Here is a 21,328-nt window from a genome sequence, read left to right as displayed (position 1 = left end):
GGGTGGGACATCCTGATCCAGAGGTGAGGAGGAAGAAGGAGTGGGGAGAGATCCAAGAAGAGAGGACCGGGAAACATCAGGAGAAATAAACTGGACCTAAGATATGACCAAAAAGCAAATATAATGTGGGAAATCTGAATGGGAGGAAGCTGTGCAGACTTGGAGGTTTGGGATGGAGTAATTATTGCCGAACATTGTGCTCCAGGTTAATTAAATAAATTCTGGTCTCTGTGTGGTGATTTGGGTATACAGCTGGTTTAGGAATAACCACTGGTCTACTAAAAAAATCAATATTCAATATTAATAATCAACAACACATATGGTTCAGGAGCCTGGTAAACCAACCATCCCATTTACTAAGCTAACTCAAGGCCCTGGAGAAGCCTTCACAAACTTCCTACAGAGACTGTATTCAGCTCTAAATAGAGCCGTACCGGAACTTGAGACCAGACAAGCATTGACAGAGATCATGGCTTACGAGAATGCAAATACTGAAAGTCAGAGAATACTTAGACCATTGAAAGCAGGAGGAGCCCCACTAGATGAATAGATAAGTGAGACTACTGGTATGGCTCCCAAGAGCATCATGCCTATATTTTAGGACAAGCTGTAATTAGAACTCTCAGAAATCAAAATGCCTGGTGCTTTAATTGTGATGAATTTGGCCACTTTCAAAAAAATTGTAAGGCTATACATGTCAACGCTCAAAATGACACATGCATTTACTTGGAGAGATATGGTAATTTCACTTGTAGTTGAGAACATTGCTTCTGGCCACAGTGTTCAAATGCCCATATTCCCCAGAATTTATAGGTGTTATAAGAAGGGAAAGCATTGGAGAAATGAGTGTATATCTAAATAGGATTTAGAAATTGACCTCTAGCTGCTGTTAAACTGTCAGCTCAAAACCCCACAGCAAAAAATATAAACAATCCTCCTTTGGTGACAAGCAGGAAGGAAGATTAAAACAAAAATTGCTGATATCACCCATGCCACTGAAGGAAATGGGGATTTGAATCTGGCCACAGATACATCTCTTAAACTATCTCCAAGAGTTGGATGTTACAAAATAATCACTGGTGTTTATGGTCTTTTGCCTTCAGGGACAGTAGGGATGATCTTGGGAAGAAGTGGATTAACTTCTCAAGGATTTATTGTGCATCCAGGTATTGTAGATGGGGATTACAAGGAAGAAATTAAAATCATGGCATATGTAAAACAGGAGATGTGAATTATTACAGGAAACAGAACTGTTCAGCTGTTACTGTTTCCTTACATCAAGGGCAAAACCACTCTGGTAGAAAGAACAGGTGCATTTGGGAGTACTGGAAAACGTGTGTTCTGGCAAACATGATTTTAATGATCAGAGACCCAAATTAATGGGTCTCTGGTACAAATGGTACCATGAATGGTACAAATGGTACAAATGAATGGTAGTGAAATACAAGGTTTGGTAGATACAGAAGCTGATGTCAGTATCCTCTTTCAAAAGTCTTAGAATCTAAAATGGCTACTTCAGGTTTATACACAGTTTACAGGAATTGGTAAATAACTCAAGTAAGACAAAGTGTACAGTGGATTAAATGTGTGGGACCAGAAGGGCAAACAGGTAAGTTGAGACCCTATGTGGCTGACATATTTATAAACTTATGGGGAACAGATCTTTTATAACAATGGGGTACACAAATTAATATTCCAGCAGTCCCAGAGACAGCAAATAATGAAACAAATGATGAAATGGTAGATGCTCCTGGGAAGGTATTGATATGTGTGATCAAGAACTTTCATAAGCTCTGCCAACTGTCCAAGTACAGGACATCACAGGGACTGAGTTTCCAAATTTATAAGAGGGGCCACTGTTGAAATTCCAGCAGTCTTTCCCCTAAAGTAGTTATTAAACAGACCTGTTTGGTACGATCAGTATCCCATAACAAAAGAAAAATTGGAGGCATTTGAACAACTGGTACAAGAGCAGCTAGAAGCTCAATATATAGAGGACTCTATCAGCCCATGGAATTTCCCTGTGTTTGTTGTGAAAAAGAACTCGGGAACATGGAGGATGATAATGGATTTAAGAGCAGTCAATAGAATAATTCAACCAATGGGTCCTTTACAGCCTGGAATTCTTTTACCTTCTTTGTTACCTAATCACGGTCTATAATAGTATTTGATTTGAAAGACTGCTTTTCATACCCTTGCATGAACAGGATAGGGAAAGATTTGCTTTCTTAGTACCTACTCTGAAAAATAGTGGTCTAATAAAGAGATACCACTGGAAGGTACTTCCACAGCATATGTTAAATAGTCCAACTTTGTGTCAATGTTTTCTGCAACAACTGCTAGAAATAATTTGTACGCAATTTCCTCATATTATCTATCATTACATGGATGATATTTTGTTGGCTGGTTCTGGTGAAGATACCTTAGAGAAAATGTTTAAGGAAACACAAAGTGTTCTGCCATGCTGGGAGCCACAGTTTGCTCCAGAAAAAAAAAATACTGAGAGAAGATTCTATTAGCTCTCTGGGTTATAAGTCAACAAAAATATTAAACCACGAAAGTACAGATCCATAGTGATCAATTGTAAACTCTTAACGATTTTAAAAAATTAATGGGAGATTACCTGGCTGAGGCCTATGATTGTTTTAAGTACTTATGAGTTGAGTTATTTATTTCAAACATTACAAGGAGATTCAGATTTCAACAACCCAAGATGTCTAACAGCTGAAGCAGAAAATAATTCATTCTAATAGAACAAAGTGCAAGATGCATATATGGACTGAACTGATAATAAACTTGAATTGTAATTTGGTCATTTTGTCTTCAACTCCTTCTCCTACTGGGCTCATTATGCAAATGGAAGATATTATTATCTTCCATTTTGGATTTGGAATGGATTTTCTTAGTACATAAACAAGGTAAAAAATTAAAGAAGTACATAGAAAATATTTCTAAATTAATTATAAAAGATAGAATAAAAATTCTCAGGGTTGTCAGGAACTGCACCAAAAGAAATGAAATCTGGCAGATGGATATGTTTCATTTTGCAGAATTTGGAAAACAAAGGTATGTACTATACCATAGATATATATTCAGAGTTCTAATGGGCAACTGCTTTAAGTTCTGAAAAGGCTGATTGTATAATTACACATTTGTTGGGAATAATGGAAATTATGGCTATACCTTCACAAATTAAGACTGATAGTGCTCCTGTATATGTGTCCAGTAAGATGAAGCAATTCTTTGTACATTATAATATAAAGTATGTTACCAGAGTACCACACAATCTTACAGGGGAAGCTGTTGTAGAAAGAGCTAATTTATACTTTAAAAAAGATGCTTATTAAACAAAAAAGGAGAGTAAAAGCCCCCAGGCACAGGCCAAATAATGATTCGTTAACTCTAAATTTTCTTAATGTTGGTGAAAAAGAAAGAACAGCAGCTGAGAGACACTGGGTTGAAAAACTCAATAATTACATCAACCCATTTACTATACGGACATAGTGACATAAGAATGGAAACCTGCAATACTTTTAACATGGGGAAGTGGTCATGCTTGCAGGGAATGAAAAAATACGATTACCAACAAAACTTAAAAAGATTAGATTTGACCAGGGAAGACCTGCTTCTAGCTGAGACATGAATGTCTTTGCATGGGAAATGAATTGTTAGCTATCTTACGATGCAGAAATGTACCTATGATATTACCTTTAAAAAGTCTGTGTACTTTCAGAGAAAAAGACCAGATAACAATGAAGATAAGGCAAATAGCCCAGATGATTCAGTCTCACAGACTGCCTTAGTTACTGTTTCCTCAAGAATCTATATACGTGATTTCCTTGTTTTTAATTGCTGAGTAGTACTCCATTGTGTAAATGTACCACAATTTCTGTATCCAATCCTCCATTGAGGGACATCTAGATTGTTTCCAGATTCTGGCTATTACAAATAAAGCTGCTATGAACATAGTTGAGCAAATGTCCTTATTGAGTGGTAGGGCATCTTTTGGGTATATGCCCATGAAATTTGCAGGCAAAGTGTGGGAATTAGAAAAAATCATTCTGAGTGAGGTAATGGAGAAACAGAAAGACACATATAATATATACTCACTATAAGTGGATATGAGCCATATACTATAGGATAAACATACTAAAATCTATAGTCCTAAAGAAACTAAACGAGAAGGAGGACCCTAGAGAAGATGCTTAATCCTCATTCAGAAAGGCAAATAGGATAGACATTGGAAATAGGAGAAGACAAGGAACAAGACAAGAGCCTTCCACAGAGGACCTCTGAAAGACTTTACCCACCAGGGTATCGAAGGAGATACTGAGACTTATAGCCAAACTTTGGGCGGAGTGCTGGAATTTTTATGGAAGAAGAGGGCGACTGAAAGACCCAGAAGGGACAAGAACTCCACAAGGTGAACAACAGAGCCAGAACACCTGTACCCAGGGGGCTCTACAGAGACTGATACTCCAATTAAGGACCATGCATGGAGAGGACCTAGACCCCCTGTTCAAAGGAAGCCAAGTGTGTTCCCTGGGAGTAAGGGGCTGTCTCTGACATGAAATCAGTGGCAGGTTCTTTGTTCACCTCCCTTTGGGGGTGCAGCCTCGCAGGCCACAGGAAGATGATGTAGCCAGCCTTGATGAGACCTGACAAGCTAGGGTCAGATAGTAGGGGAGGAGGTCCTCCCCTATCAGGGGAATAGGAAAAGGGCATAGAGGGAGAAGAGGGAGGGTGGGTGGAACAGGGGGAGATGAGGGAGGAGGCTGCAGTGGGGATACAAATTGTAATAAATAAATATATAAATAAAATTAAATAAAAAAGCATCTACATACAGGTGAACTTCAAAGAAGCTAGCCCAAATGATCGATCCCACAGAGACTAGTCAATAAACTCAAAGAGACTGGAAAAAAAAACCCACACAGAATAGACAGAAAATGTAGAGAGTGGACTGAAAAGACAGAGATTGGCCAGAAAACATATAGAATGGACAGGAAAAGATACAGCTAGCTTTTCCACCACTTGGCCAATATCCTAATATTTTAAGGTTACCCAAAAGGATATTTTTACCCCCAGACAGCAAGAAATAATTTTAAGAACTTGATGCCTCCATTTCCAGGAGGTGACATGGATGTTTTTGGTCATTTGGTGGGTTATGGATTGGACATGATAAGGGAAATAACAAGGGAAAGGTTGGAAGCAGGAATCTCTTTCTCTTTTATTTATCTCTCTTGTAAAGGAGGGGGAAAGGGAATGATAAAAGAAAAAATGGGGGCTCTAGGATGATAATATAAAAGGTAGACTATTAGTGTCACCAAGGACACCAAATAGGAATGGAAGGGGCTTTGTAAATGTAATTCTTACCTGATAATTCTCGTAATTATTTGTATTGTACATAGTTTTTTAATGTTAGAGAAAAAGTCATTGTTTTAAACAAAAGGGGAATATGTAATGGAAGTTTTAGTTTCTTTCTATGTTACATAAATATGTTTTTGTTTTAACCCCATGTGTGGGATTTTAGTTGGGCTATAGTTTGTTCACACATGTTAATTATCTTGTGTAGAGTATGGCTTTTGTCAGCTGGTAAGTGCCTTCCATATGAAGCATGGAGTGAGGTATGGTCTAGGACTCAGTATAAATTTGAGAGCCCAGAAAGAGAAGATGTGGCATTTCAGTGTTGGCTTGTGGCATAAAGTATTTTGGAGAGACCAGAGACCAGAGTTCATGTGGTGGTTTGAGCAGACAGATGGAGAGAAACATTTCGGGGTGCAGCGGTGTGGAGACTGCTGGCTGTGCCTGCAGTTGAAGCAGATTGATATAGAACCACAAAAGAACCCCTTGGCTCTAAACAGCTGGGAGAAGTGAAGGGGTCTGCGCCCCCTCTCCCCACTAACCTCTCTTTCCTACTTAAGGTTGGGAGGCTGGTGGACGGGAGGTAGAGGCCTAACACCCCAAGTAAAGGAGAATTTAAAAAAAACAGTGCTACAAACCCCAAATCCAGAAAATGTCCCTTATACTTACCTACAGGCCAGTCTGAGAATTTTCTCAGTCAAGGTTCCCTCTTCCCAGATGACCCTTAGTTTGTGTCAAGTTGACAAAATCCTACCAGCACAATTTCCAAGAGAATTTCTAGAGTGTATTCACAGCCACCCATCTCCCAGTGTCTTAGCATTGTCTGGCTGACAGTATCCAATGCAGATATTTTATGCATCTGTATTATCACTTCACACCATGGACCATTATGATTGTGCATGTGTTTACATAAAGAATTGATGAACACAATTATGGAGGCTAAGAACTGCCCAGGAGACAGTTCCAATGAGAATTTGATGGACTGATTCAAGAGAAGCAGTCATGAAAATTGTAGTCTGAACACAATTAGTCAGATGGGGAGTGGGAGTTCTCATTTAGATGTCCCTCTTCCCCTCTTCCACCCTGTTCCCACACTCATTTGCTTCCTGTGATCCAGCACTGCTTCCAGGATGCAACAGTGGAGACCAAGCACATGACCTGCAAGTTCCAAAATATTTTCTCTCTGACCGATTATAGCGTATGCTTTATTCATCACTATCCTAGGAGGCTGGTTTTGAGAGTTTAATATGCATGCAAGTCACCTGGGGGATCTTGTTAAAATGCTGACTTTGATCGCCTAGGGCAGGACCCAGATTAATTTCCATCTTGCTCCTTGGGGAGGCTGTGCTGTTAGGTTGTAGACTACATTCTGGTTTTCAATTTTCACACTTGTCATAGCTCCTGACTACAATGTCTTGAACTTATACCGCCTATATCAGTTTCTTTAGGTGCATTTAACTTAAATTACTTCTGGATACTCTCCAAATTGTACTAGTAGTGTTAAGAATCATATGTCTTCCAGTACAAAACTAGTTTAAATAAATCAAATCTTTCAAATGATAGTAAGTCAGACTGTAGAATGGAAATTTAAACTTGATGCAAGCCCTTAGTTAAAAACTACACCTCAATTATGAACTGAAACTGCAGAATTAAGAATAGGATATTAATTTACCATCTTGATAATATCATTTTTAGAATTTTCTTGGGGAGATATTGATAAATTGTAATAGGCAATCACATATGAAAGTTTACAGACTATGAAAATGGTTTATTTTTTCATTAAGAATTATATACTTCAGCCTTTGAAAAGAATTATTCAAGTAGTTAAGTGATATGAAGAAGTTATGCAGTCAAAAATTAGTCAATTTATTTTGCTTTTCTTCTAATCAATAGAAATTTCTACCTGAACTATTATACTATATTATGAAAATAAATGTAGTGTGGTTATGGGCTTCCTGAAAGGCATTCTAGAGGCATAAAAATCAGTTTTAAGCATTTGGCATTTCAAAATCCTCATAGCAACTCCGTATTTCTACCTAAAATTATATGCAGCCATTTCACTATCTAATACAGTTAGATGTAATAAATGCAAATAAATACTGTTTTCATGAATGTGCCCAAAGACATACACAGAAATTGTATGTAAATATATAACATTATTTTAGATCTTAATAAAGCATTTAAGCTCTAAATATACTCAACAGTCACTACGATTTTCCTTTAATCAGCATATTATTGTTGTCTTTTTAATTTGATTTTATTAGTACTCATCTATTAAAAGAACCAGGTTCACAAAGAAAAAAGTATCAGTCAGCCACACTTGCACATCACCAGTTTATCCACATGAGGGAGCCATGTGGCTAGATCCTGGAGACTAGCTTTCTTGTGCTCATCTTTGTGAAACAACTAATGGAAAACCCAACCAACCAGAAACCCTACAGGCAGTTTTCTCTGGTACTGTGAATTTAACTACTTCTGATCTCTCACATTGGCATAGTACAGTCTTATTGTAGCCCAGTCTGTTTTCTATAGCAGTGGTTCTCTAACTTTGGCATTGCACTAAAGTCACTAGGGCAGGTTTTTTATTGTTTTTGTTGTTTTGTTTTTTTTTCCAAGACAGGGTTTTTCTGTGTAGCCTTGGATGTCAGGGACTCATTTTGTAGACTAGGCTGGCATTGAATACACAGAGTAACCTGCCTCTACCTCACTGACTTCTGAGATTTACAGGTTTGTGCCACTCTGTCCAGTATACCAGGGCAGTTTTTAAAAGCCTTATACTCCTTAGCCCAAATAAACAGGATCTCTCCATAATGATGCAAGGGCAATAACTAGTTTTAAGGCTCCACAGTAGTTCTATACTGAAATTAATGTTGTGAACTTTACTACTGTAAATATTTTTTAAAAAATAAATCTAATTACCTCATGGGGAGGGTAGATAGCCATTCATTGAATCGCCATTAGTCTAGGATAAAATCAAACTTTTTCACATGATGAACAGGCCCCCTATAACATCTGGCCATTCCCTTTCTACTATTGTCACCATCTCTTACTTCAGTATGTGCAGACTCAGCCTACAGAATTGCTTTCAGGTTTCTAAACTCACCAGGCTTTTCTACACTTGTAAGCTTGTGCTTCTATGCCTAACAAGCAATATAGTAAAATAATAATTAGTATTTATTGAATGGCAAAATGAATAATGTAAATTGGCTTCCTCATATTTAGGATGGAATATTTATTTTGTCAAACACTTGACAAGTGTTTGCTTACTTTTCAGTGGATTGGAGCAGAGCATGTGGCATCTGATCCACCTACACATCTTGCATATATTTCAAAGTCTCTGTCTTTTGTCAACTGAATCAATTTAGCGGTAACATTTGAAATTTCTCTGGGAACAGCTGTTCCTCCTTTGCCTCTCTTCTTACTCTAAAATTTTTCAACCCTAGCGTCAGTGTTTAAGGCTACAAAATAGTTGCTTGCTTATAAATTATGTTACGAGCATCTTTCCTGAATTTGTGGGGCCATTGATAGACATTCAGATTTTTTTGCTCTGATAATAGTTCTCATTCTAGGAATGCTATCATGTTATCAAACTTTATTATTAGGCTGAGTTCACCTCCCCCCACAACACACACATACTGAGGACTGAAAATCAAACAGAAGGACACATGCTGGGCAAGTGTTCTAACACTAAATTTGCTTCATGCTCTACCCTTGTAAACACATATAAATGTCCTGTAAATCAGAGATATAAACCAGTAGATCAAAGACATTTTAATATAAAATACTAATATATCTTCTTGTCAACACAGTGATTAAAAGGCAGTAATTATTACTTTTTCTTGAATAATCAGCTCATGAAGATAAAGGTACCTAAGATCCAGAAAAATCATGTGACCCTCATTTCAGGAAAACAAGTACATTAGTCAGGGTTCTCAAAAGGAACATAACTGATAGAATTGTATATGTATATAAATATATAAAGAGAGATATAATATGGATTTACTAGACTGTCTTATAGGCTGTAGCTCAGGTAGTCTAACAATGGCTTTCTCCTGACTGACAGGACAAGGATCCAGTAATTGTTCAGTACACAAGACTGAATGTCTGAACTGTCCCAATCTAGTACTGATAGTCCCAGGGATGTCCAAGAGAGCTGCCACTTTTCAGTCAACATTGGAATCCCAAAGAAGTAGGTTCTAACACCATTGAAAGAATAGATTAGGAGCAGAATAGAGGAACTTGCCAGTGAGAGGAAGGGCAAGCAGACCAAAGGCAAAACTTTTCCCTTTTCCATGTCTTCTTGTGTGGTCTGCCACCAGAAGGGGTGGTCCAGATTTAGGGTAAGTCTTCTGGTCCCAAATAATACAACCAAGAAAAATCCCTCATACAAGTGCCCAGGTGCTTGAGTTTTGGTTAATTCCAGATTTAGTCAAGTTGACAACAAACACTAGCCATCACATAAGGGAAAAACCTTCCAGCCCTGTGGTAGTTAGAGAATGGCTAATATATGCTTATTTATATGAATGCTTGGCCCCTAGTAGATGGAACTCTTTTGGGAAGTATTAGTATGTGTGGCTTTGTTGGAGAGAGTATGACACTAGGATTTCAGTGAAACTGAAGTTTCAGAAGCCCATGCCAGGCCCAGTCTTTGGCTCTCTGCTTCCAACTTACAGATTGGAGTTAATCTCTCAGCTATTGCTCCAGAATCATACCTGCCTGCGTGCTCCCTTGCACCTATCCTGTAATAGTAATAGAATTACATTCTGAAACTGTAAGCAAGTCCTCAATTAAATGTTTTCTTCTGTAATTTACCTTGATCATGGTTACCTTGATCCATTCACAGCAATAAAATAGTGACTAAGACAAGCCCTAAGCAGCTACTTATAGTATCTTGTTTTTTTTTTTTTTTTAGGCATTCAATGAAAACAGTTTTATTTCTTCTTCTATGTTTCAATTCCAAAGGAGAAGTTGAGTGAGTTGAGGACTCAGATAACAAACACTGTAAAATGTAGCTTTAATTACCACTCCAAATTGACGCTTTAGTATAGTATATTTCTCTTATGTATATGAATGCGTCATTTGCCATGTAAAGCAACTTTTTAATGCAGGCATGCCTTGATGTTGTTTGAACAAACAGATGTCACTATTATAACAAAATAATAATCTTCTGTCATGTATACACATAGATTCTTCAAAATCAGTCTTGTATATTGTCTTCTGGTGAAAGAGTTCACATTTAGATGAACATCTGTGATGCTGAATCCATGATTAGAATATGGATGACATTTATGTGCAATAATAATCAAGGACTTTGATTTTCAAATATAAATTCAAACATGCTTAACTGATTTAAAACTCACTGTGTAGCTTATGAAGACCTTGACCTTCTGATCCTCCTCCTGCCTACTGCTCTCAGGTGCTGGAAACTTCATTGATTTTATTGGCTATATTAGGAATTTCATACTTGATAAGAACATTTTATGGTTGAAGGTCCTTGAAAACTGGAATGTGTTCAGGATACATTTTGTCTATACAGAGCAAGTATATATGTATTTAAACCTCAGTGTCATGCTCATAAAAAGTAGGAAGATTTATCTGTGTGGGTTCTGTCTCCCTACATGCATTCAAACTGCATATTTGGGCAATAATTTACCTTCTTCTATAAAATATAACCTAAAGCTACTGATATAGCTAATTCCCATCTTTAAATAAAGGGGCTTACAATTGTATAATCTATTACAGTTGATAGATTTTGCTTCTTTTCTTTCCTGGTGCCTTTTCTTTCTTCTGAGATTAACATTCCGCTCATGTGAAGTGCAATTTTAGGGTGTCAACTCTACTTACAATCTGTTGTTGTTACTTCCAGAATGTTAGAGGATGACAGGATAATCGTAGGTCAAAGACAAAGAACCTAGTACTTTCACACAGAAAAGCAGACAACAATGAGTACCAGCATATTTACATGATTCTCCTCATCAAGCCACTGAGACAGGCCAGACAGATACCTGTACATGCACTGGCTGCTGGAGAGTGTCCAGAAACCAAGGGCTCAGTGACTAGTTATACAAACTGCTTGACATCCATCAGGGTTTTTATAAGTTTTACAGTCTGACATACAGAGCAAGACCATACAGGACATGTCAAGAGTGTAGAATTGTCTCTTTCTGTACAGATGCAGGAATCTTTGAGTCCTTTTTTAAAAATTATTTTTTTATTTATTACAATTTATTCACTTTGTGTCCTGGCTGTGGCCCCCTCCCTAGTCTCTTCCCAATTCTACCCTCCCTCCCTCTTCTCCCCATATGTTGCTCCCCTAGACCACTGATAGGAGAGGTCCTCCTCCCCTTTAATCTGACCCTAGCCTATCAGGTCTCATCAGGACTGGCTGCATTGTCTTTCTCTGTGGCCTGGCAAGGCTACATCCCCCAAGATGAGGAGATCAGAGAGCCTTCCACTGAGTTCATGCCAGGGACAGACCCTGCTCCCCTTGCTAGGAAACCCATTAGGAGACTGAGTATATGGGCTATGTCTGAGCAGTGGTTTTAGGTCCTCTCCACACATATTCCTTCTTTGGGGTATCAGTCAAATTCTTTTTTATTAAATAAACCATTTCTGGTTAATTTCTCATCTGCCATTGAAATAAGATAGTATTAGCCAATGTTATTACTTACAATATATGGCTTACTAGAATCTGCATATACTGAAAATAAAGATCTGACCTCTGCAGTTTGCTTGTTTAATTCCAGTTATATACCTCTTCATGATTTTTCATTCTTCACAGTGCCTCCATGAATGTCCAAAGACTTCCTTAGTGTTGCTGGTATTCTTTCCTGTTAAACACATATCTAATATTTACTTAGACAATGCAGCAAATATAAACAGCTAATTTTCTACTGTTATTAAATTACCATTTAGAAATTTACAGTGTAATTGTATTATACACAGATACATATATATGCATTAACTTACCAAGTCCATTTGGTGTTGCTCATATGTGCATGTGTTTAGGGTGACTACTTGGGACTGGAAAACCTGTCATCCTTGGAGAAAATGAATTTTCAACACCTATTATTGCCTTCATCCAGAAGTAGAACTTTGTAACAGTTCTCTCCATCCATGTTGGAATATCACTTGGTGTTGTCACTATACATGTCTTGTCTGGGCAGCCATACTGTTGAGATTTTGTATATACAGCTTAGGTGTAATGTCTAAAAGATATTATCAGGCAGCAGGCATCCTGATCCTCTCACACTTACAAACTTTGTGCCCCATCTTCTATGATGCTAACTGAGGCTGAGAGGTAAGGGTTGCATTATAGATGTACTGGTTGAGGTGGGACACCTCATGATCACTTATCTTCTGTATTTTAAGCCATTGTATGTTTCTGTAATAGCCTTTATATCCTGCAAAAGAAGCTTCTGTGATGAGTATTGACAGCTACACTTTATCTGTAAGTACAAGGATAAATATTTTAAATAAATACAGTTAGAAATGGTATTGGTATGGAAAATGGCAGTAGTCAATTATTTTTTTTGGGGGGGGGGTGGGATTCTATGACCTCTACATCTTTTGGTAGTTGGCTAGGTTTATAGTCCCAGGCAAGAATTCACTGCTATTGAGTATGGCTTAAGTCTAATTAAATAGCTGTTAGTTATACTCAAGATAAAAGTGCCACTATATTACTAATGGGTTAACTTGCCAGACCAGTCATAGTTGTGGTTCATAGGCTATATAATTAGGTAGGATCACTTTTCTCCCATGACAATTTGCATCAGCACCTTCATTTACTATGAAAAATCATTTTTGAGATGGAGGATTGATTCCTCTTTAGTCCAGCTTGTTTCCTCCAAGTCTTGAGTCCAAAGTGTGCAATATTTTCATCAATAGGGTCTTATCTTTAAGTGCTGAGAGGCAGATAATAAGAATTGTGTGATGGCTATTCTTGCTTGTCAACTTGACTACATTTAGAATTAACTGAAACCCAGAAATGGAGTGGCACATCTTTGAGGGATTTTTGCTTACCTTGAAATGGGGAGATCCACTTCTAATCTGGATCTTTAAGGTAGGAAGAAAACTTTAATCTGGCTCTTGAAATGGGAAAATACATGAGATCCTTTGAATTGAGAACTGACTTGTGCTTCAACTCCATAGACAGTGTTCCAATTTTCACCTCTGTTTTCAGTTTTCTAATTTTTGAGTGCATTATACAGATCATCTACACTTGATAATTAAAACAGTATTTATAGTTTATAAGAAGTTTCCTACAATTCTTATTCTGTTAAACTATTAGACTAATGTGCATTTTAATATAGTTTTCTGTGATAGTGTTGTCTTATTTTCTCATTATAAAAAGCTTAGGTAAACTGAACATAGGCCATACAAAGCTGCCATAGAAGTTGAGGAAACTAAAGTGAATGACTGAATGTTTTCTCAGGTTACATGCTTGCTGTCAAAGCCATGAACAGAACCATCCTCAATGGATTCCTCGTCGGATGTCTTTATGCATGTGGTAACTACCCTTTACTTTCCCCAAGTACACTTGTCATGATAAAGGCAGTATTTATTCTGAGTCTTTTTTCATATTAACATGTCAGAAGAGATAGCATGTCATTTTTCTTTCTTTCTTGATGCCTCTACTGCTTCAAGGGAATATAACTTTAATATTCAATTGTGAATATTAAATGCAATGTTTGAACATGATATATGACAAGAAATCTATATCCTATGTTCAAGTTTATACTGTTATTCAACATCCTGATGTATGTGTCAATGCAGCGAATACAACACATCACCTTTTAACTACATAAGCCTCATAATTATTAGGACTGCAGGAGGGAAGCTCCTGCGGCATATCAACCTGATGTTCCTATGCCCCCCTTTTAATACTGAGCAAAGAACAAAGTATTACTACCCTTATATGGTTGGTAACTGATAAGCAGACATCTGTTTCATAGTTTCAAAAGAACTGATGCTGTCACAACCTGCCCCCAGGTTCCAGTAGAGATTCCTGACATTCTACATATAAAGTGATAGGTTCATTATTATCCATCAGGTGTTCAGGCAGACTTTATACAGCTAAGGGAACAGCACAGAACAGTGAAATCTGGAGTTTGATAAAATTAAGCCAATTTTTGCTCTGCCCTACATTAAGTGCATGGTGTTCGCAAACTACTTGCTTGTGTCTATTTGTACTTAATAGTTCTTTTGTTCTTCAGTAAAAAAATAGAACTTTTGTTCTTCAGTAAAAATGCAAATGGAAATTTGTTCACCTTTCTCTTTAAATATCTTAAAGCCTTGGTTTCTCTGGTATACAGATTGTAAAACGTCTCTGAGGCTCTAACAAAAATATTGTGATTATTATTTGCCTTTATCTATAGATGACTGATGGAGAATTTAGGAAAGGAAATTGAGGTTCCTATACCATTTCCTAATTCTTCTCTTCTTTCTTTTTCTGATTATAACAGACCAAGTTTAAAAATGTCTAATGAAGGATGAAGATAAAAGGAAGGTATTGACATACATTAGAAAAGTATGGAGGTATGACTCTGAGCTTGTGAGATGGTTCAGTAGGTAAAAATGCTTGCCAATGCAAACTCAACCACGTGAGTTCAATTCCTGGGCCCTCATAAATGTGGAAGGGGAAACGGATATCACAAATTTGTCCCCCCCCATACATACACACTCATCACACACACAGGAACAAGAAAACTTAAATAGAAAGCAAAACTCAAGCCCTCAAACAAACTGAAGGCAAGACTTTGTGGTCTTTTTAAAGTTGCTATTTATGCATTTTGGACTCATTTAGAGAAATGATGGGATTTATAAAATTCCTGTGCTTGTGTTTGATACAGTGTTGCAGACCCGATATGCTCATAGTCATTACTTACTGTGGCATCAAAACAATTAAAAATTAGCATTAAAGAAGTTTAAAAAATTGAAAGAAATGTAGAGTGAATTGCCAATGTGTACATTAGATATGATTTTCCATAGTGCTAAGGGAAGGCACCAGTTTCTACAGGCCCTGAAAAGCCTCCTGGGAAAATGGTTCATTTTTTTGCCCCCCCCCTTTTGTTGAAATAAAAATATATATTTTGTAAGAAGAAAAGATTTCTAAGAATAAATGCACAGACAAAGCATTGTAACACAAAAATATCCCCCCAAATCCCACTGAGTTCACTTTCTGTTGACCATCTACGGTTGGGTCAGTCCTTAAGTGTAGTTTGCATAAACCGTAAAACTCCATTGGAGATAACTGGCTTTTCCTTTGCAGGCAGTTACCAATTGGAGATAGATTCTGGGTTAGGGGTCGGGGCTTGTGTTCACATTCCCTCTCAGCACTGGGTTATACTTGTACAGGCCTCATGCACACTGCCACAGTCTCTGGGAGTCCATATGTGCATCAGTCCTGTTGTGACTAGAAGACTTCAGTTCCTTGGGGTCTTCCATTCCCACTGACTCTTACAATCTTTCTACTTCCTCTTCTGGAAATTTCCCTGAGCCCTGAGGAGGGGGATTTGATGAAGACATTCCATTTAAGACTGAGTGTTCCAAGGTCTCTCAATCTGTGCACATTGTCCAGCTGTTGGTCTCTATATATGTTCCCCTCTACTACTGCAGGAAAATATTTTCTAATGAAAAATGAGCAAGATACTGATTTATGAATGTAGCAGAATGTCATAAGGAGTTCATTTTATTTGCCCATTCTTTTAGAAAAACAGTAGTATTTGGTTTTCCCCTAACACTATAGCCTATCTACTCTAAGGTTCTTGGCTACCTGGGCAGTGTCAGGAACTGGTTTCATCTCATGAGGGCCTCAGATCCACTCAAATTGTGATAGATTACTCCCACAATGTTTGTGTCACTATTGCACCAGCATATTTTTCAGGCAAGTCTCCACTGTAGATTCAAAGGTTTGTAGCAGGGTTGATTTTTTACCTTCCTTCTTCAGTAGTGAATAGAGTATTTTCTGTACCATGAATAGTAGTCAGTAGGAATGAAGGCTATAGGTAGGTACCAGCTCAACTTCTTTATATTCAGTGAGTTATGTAGGTGTTATCTTCAGCAATAGGGCCTTACCATCAACTTGTGGAGTGTAACTAACAGCCTTGGCAATAGTTTGGGTTGTTTGAGCTTCCTTTCTACTCCCTTCTATTAAAAATATTTTTTTCTGATACAGTATATCTTTACAGTTTCTTCTTCCTCTATTTCTTCTAGGGCCTTCCCATATCCCCTCCTACCCACATCCACTCCCTTTTGTTTATCACCAGAGAAGAATAGGCTGCTAAGACATTACAACAAAACAAAACAAAATAAAATATAAGATAAACAAAAACATCATATAGAAGTTGGACAAGGCAAATCAACAAAAGGAAAGAGCCCCAAGAGCAGGCACAATAATCAGAGACTCACTCATTCACACACTCAGGAGTTCCTTAAAAATACTAAAGTAAGGGCTATAAAATATACATGGAAGACTTAGTGCAGATCTGTGTCAGCCCTGTGCTTGTTGATTCAGTCTTGTGCGTTCATGAGATTTGCTCAATTGAGTTAGAGGTCCTTGTTCTGGTGTTCTACATACCCTCTGGCTCTTATACTATTTCTGCCTCCTCTTCTGTGGGGTTCCCTGAGTTCTGAAGGGTGGGATTTGATGGCCATATCTTATTTAGAGGCATATGTTACAAAGTCTCTCTCTCTCTCTCTCTCTCTGCATAATATATGACTCTGGGTTTCTCTGTATTAGTTCCCATATGCTGCAGGAAGAAGGTTATCTGATAATGGCTGAATAAAAGACATTGATCTATGATTATAGCAGAATATCATTAAGAGTCATTTTATTGTTTTGTTTTTGTTGTTGTTTAGATCTGTAGTATTGGTTTTACCATAAGTCTCTGGGCTGTCTAATCTCTGATTTTTGGTCACACAAGTAGTTTCTGGTATGGATTCCATCTCATGGGGGTAGGCCTTAAGTCAAATTGCACATTTGTTGGTTACTCTCACAAGCTTCGTGCCACCATTGCTAGAGCATATTTTTCAGGCATAACAGATTATAAATCAATGATTTGTGGCTGGGTTGGTGTTTATGTTTTTTTTTTGTTGTTGTTGTGCTCCCCTGAAGAATACCTTTCTATACCAGAGGCACTAGAACATAGGGGTGAAATTTTATGCAGGCACTATATCCATGTTTAACAAGTTAAGTATATGTTGTCTTCAGCAATGGTTGCCTGTCAGTTTTGTGGTAAGCAATATGTTCTTTTGGCAACAGCATAAATTGTTTGGGACTTTCCATGGGACCCCTTTGGATAACAACTCAACTGAACATAACCCAGTCCCAGTATGGAAACTTTGTTTGGTGATAAGAGATGGCCAGTTGGGACTTCATCGCCCTCATTATTTGGATATATTATTAGGATTGCCTTCATATATTTTAGGAAGTTTCTACTAGGTTTCTCTACCACCATTCAAATGCCCCTCAGTTCTAGCTGTTTCTCTCTGAATTCCCTCCATCAGCCTTATGTCCCTTCCCCCTCCTAACCTGATCCTCCCATTCCAATGCCCAACATACTGCTTGTCCACCATAAAATCTATTTTCCTCTCCTGGGGAGATCTTTGCTCCTCCTGTCCTTTCCTATATGGGTGTTTCAATGGGGCTCCTTTGGCTAACAAGTTATTTAGATGTAACTCATTCCTGGCATTGGATGTTTGATTTGGTGGTGAAAGATGTCAGTAGGGGCTTATCTTCTCTGTTATTTGTTTATATTTCTTTCATATATGTATATATTTTAAGTAGCTTCTACTTTATAAGATTTCCACGCAGCTCAACAGGCCATTTGTTTTAGCTGTCCTTACCTATAATCACCCCATTCCCTCACTCTTCCCTCCAACTGCCCATTTGATCCTCCCATTCACCCACAGCCCACCATATATCTATATCTATATCTATCTATCGAGACTAGATAGATAGATAGATAGATAGATAGATAGATAGATAGATAGATAGATTCACTTTTCTTGGGAGAGACTTTCCTCTCACCTTGTTCATTACTCTATAACTAACCTCTGTGGTTATATGGATTGTAGCTTGCTTATGATTGACTTAACAGCTAACATCTACTTAAAAGCAATAATAAATACTATATTTGTCTTTTTGTATCTGGGTTATCTCACTCAGGACATTTTTTTTTCTAGCTCCATTCATTTATCTTCAGTCATGATTTTTGTTTAACAACTGAATAATAATCCATTGTGTAAATGCTCCATATTTTCTTTATTCATTTATCCATCAATGGGCATCTGATGAGTATAAACAGAGCAGCAATGAAAATTGTTAAGTGCATATCTTTGTAGTAGTACACAGAGGATTTTGGTTATGTGCCTAAGAGTGGTGTAGATTTCTTTCTGATTTCTTATGGAACAGTTTCAGTTTCTAACCATAATCTATCTGCAGACTGAAAATATTTGTCTTTGACCATATTTGATGTTAGAATATCTCTTTCTTATACAAAAATGTTACTTTTACTTTAGAATTTACTTTCCTCTGTTACAGAAAATATATTCTGTCAAAAGTAATTAGAACAGTTCTGCAGAGGTACAAGAAGAACATGTCCAACCTAACATTCACATGTACATATTATATCAAATCTAGAATGGATGTGGCCCGAGGAATCCTGATTTAGAAAAACATTCCCTATGATGTGTGTTTATTGTGAGTGTTCATTGACTAGAGTAGCTCTCCCAACAACCCTCTACCCTGAACAAATAATGTTCAAAGTTAGAAAATAATAAATCTATAAAGAAGAAGAGAATTGGTTTCTTTCCTACAATTTTCACAGCAATCATCCAAAATAGCCTAGTTGTATTAGTTCTGTGCATTCACTCCCTCATTTTATATTGAATTCCCCAAATTAATGAATATTGTTCTAGTTTCCTTTCTATTGCTCTGATAAACACCACATCAAAAGCAACTTGAATAAGAAAATATTTATTTGGCCTACAGTTCCAGATCACAGTCTATCATTTAATTCAGGGCTAGAGCTCAAGGCAGGAATTGGAAGGCAAGAATAGAATTTAGAATCAAGGGGGAGTACTATTTACTGGCTTGCTCTTCAGGCTCACCTTCAGCTACTTTTCTTATATCTCAGCAGATTATCTGTCCAGGGGTAGCACTTCCCATGTTGGGCTGGGCTCTCTCACATCAATCATCAATCAAGAAAAAAATTTACAGGTTTTCCTATATGCCAATTTGATGGAGGTATCGTCTCAATTGAGGCTACTTCTTCTTCCCAGATGACCCTACCTGGTGTCAAACTGACCAAAAATTTAAGCAGCACAATTTTAAATAAAAAAAGTTCAGGTGTTTTGTTTTGTTTTTGTTGTTGTTGGTTTTTTATCCCCCACAGTATGAAATGTACTGCCATTCAATATCACTGTCTTTGTTTCTGCTCATGGAGTGGGGAAAAGATTTAATTCTCCTAGCTAACAACTGTAAACCTGATTTTTTTTTTACTATTTTATATACTTTATATATAATAATGAGAGTAATGGCAAAATAAAATGTAGAAATATTAGAAAATAAAGCCTCTCTGTGTGCTTAAGAGCATAAAATATGCATTAAACCGTATATTGAAGTTTGGATATGAAGCAAGCACTCTCTACAACTGTAGCAAAGGGTAGAACAATTATATTCATTTATTAAACACTGAACTTTTGTTTAATTTTTGAAATAATAAGAATAAAGCAGTAACATATTGTTTGAGACGTAAAAAGCCCACGTTGTCTGAAAATCTCTCAAGTTGAAGAGTACTTATTTTTCTATTCTTCCTGTACCTCTACTTTTTATAGAAATATTACTTTTAATTTATTTAATTTTTAACATGCAAAACATGAAAATAGCAAGAACATTGACTAGCTGACAAATGTCAGGGCAAAAATAAGGTATAATTATAACTTCAGATGATGTCTAAATTTTCCATAGCAAGTAACACAAGTCTCTGTAGTCAGGGCCAAATAAAATCTACATTTTGTAATCGAGCAAAAAGATGGAGAATAACTTTGATTTATATCACCAACTGCATCATTTAGAATTTAAGTTAAATACAACTAAAGTTGAAATTTTCATCATTTTTAAAACTTAATATAGATAAGATGTAAATTATAAAAATTTCACTAAGATATTAATTTTAGAAATGTATATTTCAGTCACTTTCAGTGCTTAGAGTAACTACATATTTTATCATCTCTTTTCTTGAATTAATGTGCTGTTTGCGTGAAAAACTCTTACCTTTTCAGAAATTGATATTATTACTACTTTTACTTTTGAGTGTTTTTCACTCAAGTTTCTTTAAAAATTTTAACTTTCTGACCTGTTTTTTCCACAGCTATGGTGTTAATCTTCTAAATGGTCTGACTCATCTATCATTTGGAATATTTGGGGTTTCTGGTACAAAGTAAATCATAAGTCAGCTTCGAAAATAAAGGACTAAAATAAAATATCTGTTTAAACTTTTAAGCTGCTCACTAATGTGGGCAATTAGTACATATTAAGCGCCTAGAAAAATGTTGCCATAATGGATGGAACTAGAAAAGATCATCCTGAATGAGGTAACCCAGACCCAGAAAGACATGTGTGGTATACTCACTTGTAAGTGGATATTAGCCATAAAGTGCAGGATAAACATGCTACAATCCACATACCTGAAGCAAAGGAGAGACCAAGGGAAGATGCTTGAATCTCACTCAGAACAGGAAATAAATAGACATCTGAAGATGGAGGTAGGAAACTGAGTGGGAGAGGGGTGGGGAGAGTAATGACTGTAGGAAGCTAGTGTATGGAGATTGGAGTGGGGAGGGAGGGGAGGACTGAGGAAAAAAATGGAAATAGGGAGAGGGGGCATCTCTGGGATAGGAGAGGCTCCCAGGAGTCTATAGGGGTGACCCAAGATGAGACTCCTAACAGGGGTAGAATGTTAAG

The sequence above is a fragment of the Psammomys obesus genome, unplaced genomic scaffold (genome assembly GCF_907164565.1).
Source record: "Psammomys obesus unplaced genomic scaffold, mPsaObe1.curated_primary_1811, whole genome shotgun sequence".
In the NCBI taxonomy this organism is placed as follows: Eukaryota; Metazoa; Chordata; class Mammalia; order Rodentia; family Muridae; genus Psammomys; species Psammomys obesus.
This window is presented reverse-complemented; position numbering follows the sequence as displayed.